Here is a 10684-nt window from a genome sequence, read left to right as displayed (position 1 = left end):
CAGCACCTTGTGCTGGGCTTCCCTCCCACTTGGATGCCCTGTTCAATCTACATGGGCTTGGTGCCCTGAACCTACCTACCTTCCCTGGTGCAGATTGCCCTGTCCCTCTGCTCAGCCTCTGACACTTTGCAGTGGGCCAATTTCTCTTTTAAATGTTCTCTTTACTAATGCTTCGGCTTCAACACCACGTACTGTTCCATAACAACTTTTTCTTACCTCCCTGCAGAGATTCCTGTGTTCAGGCCCACCAAATGGCATTTGGACAGTTTTTCAGGAAGGAAAGGGGAAGAAAAAATGAAAGGGTCAGTGTATTTTTAAATTTCAGTTTTCAATTGTTTACTGGTTAGGTGTGGTTATAAAGTTAATTTTTATTTCAACCTGGTGTCCTACGACTTTGTCAAATTTACTAATTAGTTTTAGTAGTTTGGTAAATTCCTTTAGACATTCTGCATACACAATAGTATCATCTTTAAATAACTAGAATTTTATCTTTTCTAATCTTTATACATTTTATTTATTTTTTATTGCATTGTCTATGATTTCCAGGATATTACTGAGTACAAGTGGTAAGAAAAACATCATGGCTTTGTTTTTAATCTGGGGTAAAATGATTAACATTAAATATGATAAGAGATAATGGTGATAACTATAGGTTTTTCATAGATTAACTATTCAGCTCAAAGTTTTTTTCCTTATTCTTCATGTGCTGAAGTTTTTCTTCTTTTTTTTTTTTTATCACAAAAGGTATTGAATTTCTATACCTGTTGGAATGCAAATATGATTTTTGTTTTTTGTCACTGTAATATATTACATTAACTGAGTTTTTTTAAATATTAAGTCAATCTTTGATTCATAGGATAAATCCTACCTGGTCATAATGCATTAACTTTTAAAAAATGTATTATTAAATTCTGTTGGCTTAGATATTCAGGAGGATTTTTGCATTTCTTCATAACATATTTTGATCTGTGATTTTCTTTTTGTAATAATCTTTGTCAAATGTCAATATCAGGGTTCCATAGGGCTCCTAGATAAATTGGAAAGTGTTTCATCCTCTATTTTTTTTTGAAAAGGCTTTGTAGAATTGATATCATTTCTTCTTTAAATGTTTGTAGAATTCCCTGGCGACATTAGCTGTACTTGAATATATGTGAAAGTTTTGGTTGTTTACTATGAACTCAATTTCTTTAATATATATAAGGATGTTTAGATTTTCTTCTTCTTCTTCTTTTTTTTTTTTTTTTTAAGATTTTATGTATTTATTTGACAGAGAGAGAGATCACAAGTGTAGGCAAAGAGGCAGGCAGAAAGAGAGGGGGACACCAGCTCCCCACTGAGCAGAGAGCCAATGTGGAGCTTGATTCCAGGACCCTGAGATCATGACCTGGGCCCAAGGCAGAGGCTTAACCCACTGAGCCACCCAGGCACTCCTAGATTTTCTTCTTCTTATGTGAGGTTTGATAATTTATTTTTTCAAGGGCTCTATTTCATTTAAGTTTTTTTATTTGACATTAAGTTACTCAAAAAACTCCCTGACCATTAAAGAAAAAATAATGTCTATGTCATCTGTAATGATGTTCTTCTTTTAATTCCTTTTCTTGATTATTTGTATCTTTTTTTGTTTGTTTCAGTTGTGGTAGTGATTTATCAGTTTTATTAGTCTTTTTAAAGAACCAACTTGTGATTTATATATTTTCTCTTATTGTTTCCTGTTTTATACTTTGTTAATTTTTGCTCTTTATGATTTCATCTCTTCTACTTACTTTGTTCTCAGTTGTTAAGGTGAAAACTTACAGTAGATTGAAAATAAAGGAATAGATTCTAAATAGAGGCTTGGTGGGCCATGTGGTTTGTTACAACTACTCTATTTTTTCCATTGCAGCCTGAAGGCAGCTGTAGACAAAATGTAAATGAATGAGTGTGCCTTTGTTTCAATAAATCTTTATTTATGAAAATAGTCAGGAAATTGAGTTTAGCCCATGGCTATAGTTTACTGACTTCTGCTTTAGATTTGATACCCTAAATTTTCCTGGAAGCATTTTTAAAGATATAGCTCATAAATTTTGATATGTTCTAATATTTTCACCGTGACTCAGTCACATTTTCTAGTTTTCTAGTTTTCCTCATCAATTCCTCTTTGATCTATGAGTTATTTATAAATGTGCCATTTAATTTAAAAATTGGGGATTTTTATAGATACTTTATTTTTTATTCAGTTGCAATTTAATGCTGTTGTTTTTAGGGAATATCTTCTGTATGATCTTTTTCTTCTGTATGGTTTAAAAATTTTTATGTTTATTAAATTCTTGGAGAATGTTCCATGTCAATTTGTGTTATATATTTGAAGCTGTGTTGTTGGATCTAAATTAACATGTAGGATTGCTCTGTTTATTTGATGAATTTATGCTTTTATCATTATGAAAATTTCCTTCTTATCTATGGTAGTACTATTTTCTGTAATTCTACTTTGTTTGATATTAGTGTGGCCATACTGGCTTTACTATGCTTTATGTTTATATTATATACATTGTCTATCAACCTGTATTTTTCTTTATAATTAAAGTGTGTGTTTTTGTGTGTGTGTTGTTATTGTAGACAGCATATCATTATAAGATTCCCCCTCACCCCTCATTGGTCCAGCTGTCAGCCCTTTAATTGGCTGGTTTTGTTCATTTACATTTAATGTAATTAGGAATATGATTGAGTTTTAGTTTCCCATTCTGATTTTTATTTTACATCTTTTTCTCTTATTCTTTGTTCTGTTTTCCTTTTGGGTAAATTGAATCTGTTAATTTTTTTTCTATAATTAAGTTTTAGCTACTCATTTTTATTGGTGTCAAGTAGCTGCTGTGGAAATTACAATATGCAGTTTTAAATGATTGGAGCCTACCTTCAAATAACATTGTATCACTCCACAGAGGATATAAGAACCTTACATCAATTAAATTCCAATACTTTCTCCAACCTTTCCTGCTGCCATCTTGTATTTTACTACTTTTTATGTAATAAGCCTCATAATTATCATTTTATTTGCTCCAAATAATTAAATGAAATTGATGGAAATGTATTTATATAAAATAAAGGTACTAAAATAAAAATGTTTTACATTGAGCCAATTATTTAACCTTTCTAGTGCTCCTCATTTCTTACTGGTTTTCAGAATTCCATTTAGTTTTATTGCCTTTCAGCCTGAATCACTTCTTTCATCATTTCTTGTAGCTCCACTGTGCTAGAGATGAATTCTCTTAGCTTTTGTCTGTCTGAGGATTTCTGTATTTCCCTTGAAATTTGAAGGATATTTGTGATTGATACAGAATTCTAGATTGACTTTTTTTTCTTTCAATACTTTATAGATGTCAGTGCATTTTTTTTTTCTGATCCTCATTGTTTCTCCTAAGAAGGCAGCCATCATTCGTATATTTTTTTCCATTGTATGTATTATGTTTTATCTCTGGTTGCGGTTTAAGGTGTGCTCTTTATTTTCGGTTTTCTGCAGTTTTACAGTGAAGTGCCTATATTTTTCCTTTGTATTTATCTTGCTTGTTTCCTGCTTGGTGTTCATGGAACTTCTTGGATATGTAGGTCAATATCTTTAATCCTTTTGGGCCATTCTCAGTTGTTTCCATTTCATACATTTCCTTGCTCTCTAAATTTCCAGTTACACATATGTTGGACAATTTGATATGGTGTCACAAGTCTCTAATGCCCATTTTTTCCTACTCTCTTTCTATTTTTGTTTTAGTTTGGATACTTTTATGAACTCATCTATTCATTCACTTGTTCCCTCCTTTTTTACAGTTAGCCTGTTCTTCAGCCAATCTGTTAAATTCTTTTTCCCTGATATTTTATTTTTCATTTTTGTATTTCCAGTTGATATTTTTTTGGTTCATGTTTCTGATAAATTCCCCATCTTGTCATGCATTTTCTCCTAGATACTTTAACATTTTTAATCAGTTATTTTTACATTCTTTACTTACTAATTCCAACCTCTGGGCCATTTCTTGATCTGCTTCAATTTTCTGTTTTATTTCCTTATCATTATAGCATTTCTTTCTTGTTGTTTGGTATGTCTTATGATTTTATTTTGATTGTATGCTGGACATAAAGGAATCATAAAGACTGAAGTAAATAATGTTTACCTCCAGAAAGGGATACACCCTTTATTACACCAGGATGAAGGCTAATTCAATCTGATTTGTAAGCTCAGTCTGGGCTTTGCTGCAGCTTTTATTTGATTCAGTTTACCCTTGGCTTCCAATGATTTGATTAATGGCCATTGTATTGCCTGCAAGGTGACTGTTACTGTATATTGTCTCTGTTCCTTTTTGATCTACTACTTTTAGGGTCTCTCTTTGCTTAGAGGACCCCTTTCAATATTTCTTGTAGAGCTGGTTTGGTGTTTGCAAATTCTTTCAGTTTTTGTTTGTCCTGGAAGATTTTTATCTCTCCTTCTATTTTCAATGATAGCCTAGCTGGATATAGTATTCTTGGCTGCATGTTTTTCTCATTTAGTGCTCTGAATATATCATGCCAGTTCTTTCTGGCCTGCCAGGTCTCTGTGGATAAGTCATCTGCCAATCTAATATTTTTACCATTGTATGTTACAGACTTCTTTTCCTGGGCTGCTTTCAGGATTTTCTCTTTGTTGCTAAGACTTGTAAATTTTACTATTAGGTGATGGGGTGTGGACCTATTCTTGTTGATTTTGAGGGGGGTTCTCTGCACCTCCTGGATTTTGATGCTTGTTCCCTTTGCCATATTAGGGAAAATCTCTACAATAATTCTCTCCAATATACCTTCTGCTCCGCTCTCTCTTTCTTCTTCTTCTGGAATCTCAATTATTCTGTTGTTTTGTCTTATGGTGTCACTTATCTCTCAAATTCTCCCCTTGTGGTCCAGTAGCTGTTTGTCTCTCTTTTGCTTAGCTTCTTTATTCTCTGTCATTTGGTCTTCTATCTCACTAATTCTTTCTTCTGCTTCATTTATCCTAGCAGTAAGAGCCTCCATTTTTAATTGCACCTCATTAATAGGTTTTTTATTTCAACTTGGTTAGATTTTAGTTCTTTTATTTCTCCAAAAAGGGCTTTTATCTCTCCAGAGAGGGTTTCTCTAATATCTTCCATGCCTTTCTTGAGCCCGGCTAGAACCTTGAGAATCGTCATTCTGAACTCTAGATCTGACATATTACCAATGTCCATATTGATTAGGTCCCTAGCCTTTGGTACTGCCTCTTGTTCTTTTTTTTTTTTTTTTTTTTTTTTTGTGGTGAATTTTTCCACCTTGTCGTTTTGTCCAGATAAGAATATATGAAGGAGCAAATAAAATACTAAAAAGGTGGCAAAGACCCCAGGAAAATGCACTTTAACCAAATCAGAAGAGACCCCAAATCATGGGGGGTGGGGGAGGAAGAAAGGGGATAAAGAGAAGTTCAGAAAAAAAAATTAAAAAAAGAAAAGTGTTGGGCTGGCAGGAAGGGCTACTAAAGATGGCGAAAGTTCCCGCCACAAGACCTGAGCTCGGACAGGAGAACAAAGGCCCAAGCAGGAATCTGAGACCCCCACCCCGGGCTCCCGTGGACCAATGGGATCCCGATGAGCAGGCGGGATATCCAAATAAGGGAAACTTCCAAAAGACCCCTGAGCTTCCTCCGAGACCCCTTAAAAGCCCCCTCCTCCCTGCCTTGGGTGCGACTTCCGCCACTCTGCTTTCCAGAGTGGCGGAACCTCGCCGGAGGGTGCCCACCTCCTCCCGGCGCAACTTTCCTGGCTCCCCTTCTCATGAGCCCTGAAACTTCGCCGGAGAGCGTTTTTAATAAATCTTGCCTTGCGCCCACTTTGCCTGGTGTTGTGTTTATCTCGCCAGAAAAAACTTTACAAAAAGAAATAAAGAAAAAAATATATATATTAGACTGGACTAGAACAGGGTCACCCACTTAATTTTGGGAGTATTTTGGTCTCTTAGAAGAAACTACCTCCCAAAATTTTAAAGAATGAAAAACATATATAAGGGTAAACACAATGAAGGGATGGAATATGCCTATGAAGATGAAAAAAATTTTTTTTTAATTTCTAAAAAAGGAGTTGATAAAGTAAGTTGGTTGGGAGAATAAAGAAAAAGAAAGTGGAGAGAATTTGCTCAGGCTGGAGACTAGAACAAGCCTGGAGATAGATTTATGGTATATTTTGATCTATTAGAAGAACTTGTACCCCAAGTTTTTTAGAAGAAAAAACCCTATGTTACAAAAAATAAAGTTAGATACAATGAAGGATAAAATATGAATATAATAATGAACGTTCAAAAAAGATTATTATTATTTTTTATAAAAGGTATTGTTAAGATAAACTTAGTTAAAAAATGTTAAAAGAGGAAAGGGTAAAAATTAAAAAAATTTTCGTGGATGAAAAAAAAAAAATTAAATTAACTGCAAGACTAAAGAATCATGGGGAGAAAGCCATGAGTTCCATGCTTTGCTTTCTCCTCCTCTGGAATTCCGCTGTTCTCCTTGGTAAGTGAACTTGGTCTTGGCTGGATTTCTTGTTGATCTTCTGTGGGGAGGAACCTGTTGAAGTGATTCTCAAGTGTCTTTGCTCAAGGCGGAATTGCACCGCCCTTACCAGGGGCCAGGCTGAGTAATCCGCTCCCGTTCTCTTTCAGGAGCTTTTGTTCCCTGAGCGCTTTCCGTAGAGTTCCAGAGGATGGGAATGAAAATGGCGGCCTCCCAATTCCCAGTCCTGAGGAGCCAAGATCTCGGGCCCCACTCCTTGGTGCGCCCTCAGGAAAAGCGCTCAATCACTTCCATCTCCTTGGTCTCTGGCCGCGCTCTGAGCTCACCGAGCCTGTGACCGGTTCAAGGTAACGCCGAGCTGAGAGCTCACTCCTCGGCTCTGTCTCTGTAGCTGGCTTCCCCGCTCTGATACCTGCAAGCTCTGCGACACTCAGACACCCCCGATCCTTCTGTGACCACGTGGGCCCTGAGGCCACGCTGACCCCACATGGGCTTCACCCCAGTTTAGCCTCTGGAGCGATGTCCCTCAGTGGAGCAGACTTTTAAAAGTCCTGATTTTGTGCTCTGTTGCTCCACCGCTTGCCGGGAGCTGGCCACTCCCCCCACAGTCTGTCTTCCCGTCACTTTGGATTCACTTCTCCAACGGTCCTACCTCTCAGAAAGTGGTCGATTTTCTGTTTCTAGAATTGCTACTCTTCTTCCCTTCGATCTCCTGTTGGATTTGTAGGTGTTTGCAATGGTTTGATAAGCTGTCTAGCTGATCTCCTGCTACATGATGTCATCTCAGCCTGCTACTTCTCTGCCATCTTGACTCCTTCCCCTCCAATGATTTGATTAATGGAATCAGGATTTTCCAATGAGTAGGACCTGGGATCTGGGTGCTAGTGAGATTACTAAAATATGTCTGTGCTGTACAAACAAGCTGCCAATTACAAGAGTTGGGGGGGATTTTCCTCTGGTATTCCACCAGCCTGCTAGCACATTGGGTTTCTGGGGAATACTCTGCTCTCCAGTATTGGTCCTTAATTCAGCATAGGAGACTTTTCAGCCCTACTTTTTACCCTCTGGGTCTTCTAAGAGTTGTAGCTATAATCATCATAAATGACTAGAATACCTTCAAGGGAGATTTTTATCACATCTACTCATTCTCCCCCATTCTTTAATAATTGAAAGCCTGAAACATGTTATGGTTTCTCTCAGGTCTACTGTCCTACCTTAATGTTTCTTAGATGAAACCCAGTGTGAATGGGGGAGAGATTTGTCTCATCTCTCCCACCTGCCTCTTCATTCCTTTTGGACAGTAGTATCATTACATGTGAGGAGGAATGAAACATTTCAGGGCTGATTTTTCTCACCTCTTTTTCTACTCCTACTTCTAGGGTACACTCCCACAAGAAACTTTGAGAAAATATTTAGAATATGTGGTAAAACTTGCTTTGTGGCTGGAGCTCTTTGAAATTCTAATTTCTCATGCAAACATTTACATGGCTTTTACATTTTTTTTTTTTTTTTAGAAAATTTGTTATTTTCTCCCTTTTCCCATTATCTACAGTTTCTTGTTTGTGTAAAGGGCTTCTCACTTTTTGGAGGTTTGTTCTTTCAGGCCCTGTGTGTGTGTGTGTGTGTGTGTATGCACGCATGGGCTCACATGCACACATGCATGTAGGTTCAGCTCTTTGGTCTGCCTTAAGTGACTTGTTTTGGTTCTTTGTATGAGAGCAGCTGTCTCTCATGACTTTCTGCGTCTGGAATAGAAGGGAATCCACTGTCTTTCTTCTAAATATTAAAACTTCCAGGTAAATTTGAGATACAATGCAAAAAAGTTGACAGTGTGTGCCAACCAGTGTGGTATGTTAATTACAATAAAGGCTTTAATTTTCCATACCTCCCTCTATCCACAACTTTTGCTATAAGAGTTTGCACTTTTCATAAATAGGTAGCTCCTTTCATAAATAGGTGGATCATATTTACTTTCCCCTAAATTTGGACTCACCTTGTAAGTTACTTTGACCAGTAGAATGTGGTGGAACTGACAGTGTGTCAGTATTGAGACTATACCTCAATAGGCCCTATTTCTTCTATTTTTTATCTTGGAACTCTGTGTAGTTGCCATGAATTAGCCTGATAGATGTGTAGATTCATAGGTTTCAGTCACTCCTTATGATCTGACCAAAAGCCAGCCAACCATAGACATGTGATGCCATCCTTGACCAGCTACCTCTCAGTGACTCTGTCAGCTAACCAGAGATACAAGATGAAATCACCCAAACATTGCTCATATCAATAGGACTTCCCTGCTAACCAGTAGATTCTGCAGCAATAATAAATGCTTATTGTTGTTATTCCGGAATAGTTAACTGATAACTTATTCAAGCACTTAAGTTTCCTTCCTGCAGATGGAGATTGGAATTACATTCTACCATAAGTAGGAGGTGAATTTTTTGTCGTCCTGGCACAGTCTTCCTGAAGCATCCAGTCATCTCTGTGGTAGGAAGAGAACAGAAGTACTTGTTTTTCAACAGCCGGCGTTAGAGTTCCACTTGGGGAGAAAATGTTTTTATTTGGAAAAATGCAGTAGAAGCCTTCTTATCTGATATAATTAGAACTGGTAGTTGGCTGGTTAATCTAGCAGAAGAATTAGAGTTGCCTATTAGCCATGAGCTTCCAGCTTTCTGTGGAGAGCAGTCTGTATGTTTTGCAGAGGAAATGGAGAATGGTAATTATTTTGATAAGGTGGATTTAGTAGAAGTTGGTTAGGAACTTTTTTTGGTAGTTTGTCACTCCCCTGTTTATGCAGAGAGGGCCCAGGTGGATATTCTTAGAAGAATCATTATTATGTATAAAAAAATCTGAGTTCCAAGTCACAGATATGGAAATACAGCCCTGTATTCATTCATTAATGCAGAAGAACTTACTCTATTTTTTCCAAACAAAGAAGGGTTTGTAGAGCCCCCCCCACTTGGGAACTTGATGAAATTAGGAACTTTGTTGTGTTCACCCACTATGTATTAGTGCCTGGCACAGATTAGTTTCCACCTACTGGTTACATTTAGAAGTAGAAGTATTGAAACAGGGTAAAAATTAATAATTTTATATCTGGCAGCTGAGTTTCTTTTGGGGAGAGACCTCCTGTTGTTTAGAAGAATAGACCCCTTAGGATTGGAAGGTGGGTGGTGAGATGTTGAGTTAGGAAGGAGACACTGAAATACAGGCACCTTGAAAACTGGCATGCATAGGAGGTTAGTAGCGTAACTTAGGAGCTACAGCTTGCAAGGAGCAAAGGAAGGGTGAGGAAGAGGAAGGAGAAAGAATGGACTGAACTGCATGGCCCATGAGCATCCTGCTGGCAGATAGAGAGGTTGAAGGAATTTTTTTAAAAGACTTTATTTATTTGAAAGAGAGATATGAGCAAGCACAAGCAGGGGGAGAGGCAGAGGGAGAGGGAGAAGGAGAGAGAATCTAAAGCAGACTCTGCACTGAGCTTGGAGCCCAAAGAAGGGCTTGACCTCATGACCCCAAGAGCGTACCTGAGCCGAAATCATTAATCAGATGCTCAACCAACTGAGCCAGGTACCCAAAAGGTTGAAGGAATTTTAAGACAGTGAGATGATTTACTGCTTTACTGGCTGTGCTGTAGTCATTGTCCAGACTTTCGGTAGAAAACTGCCATTCCCGCAATCAGGTTTGAAGTTTCAGTGCCAACTAGGTGCCAGTACCTTGCAGGGCTGGGGTAAGGTTCTTCGAAACGCTGTATATACTCTGAATCAGCATCCAATATACAGTGAAGTTTCTGCACTGGTGACAGTGCAGAAATGGGCAGAAAGTGTGCTTATTATAAACTGAATCGTCTCCCCAAACTGTTATATTCCAAGCTAGAAGTGATTAAGAGATAGTGACAGTCCTGTCCCTACAACTCAAGAATCTCCAGAGATCGGGATCAACACTGAGCTTTTCCCCAGCATATGGTATGTGGCTTGAGCTAATTTTGCTTGAATTTCAAAGGAGTGAGTGACTCATGGGCGCCGATAACAGGATGGTGTGGATATCATTTTTAATATCAAGGAAACAGACCTTATAGGAGACTGGCAAGTTGATGGACACATGATGCTAGGAATAAGCAAATCTTCTGAAGGGTGCTTAAAAGGAACTTTTTACCTTCATATCCTGCTTCTCACTGAT

This window comes from Mustela nigripes, chromosome 11 (genome assembly GCF_022355385.1).
Source record: "Mustela nigripes isolate SB6536 chromosome 11, MUSNIG.SB6536, whole genome shotgun sequence".
NCBI lineage: Eukaryota > Metazoa > Chordata > Mammalia > Carnivora > Mustelidae > Mustela > Mustela nigripes.
Note: the sequence above shows the minus strand (reverse complement) of the source record.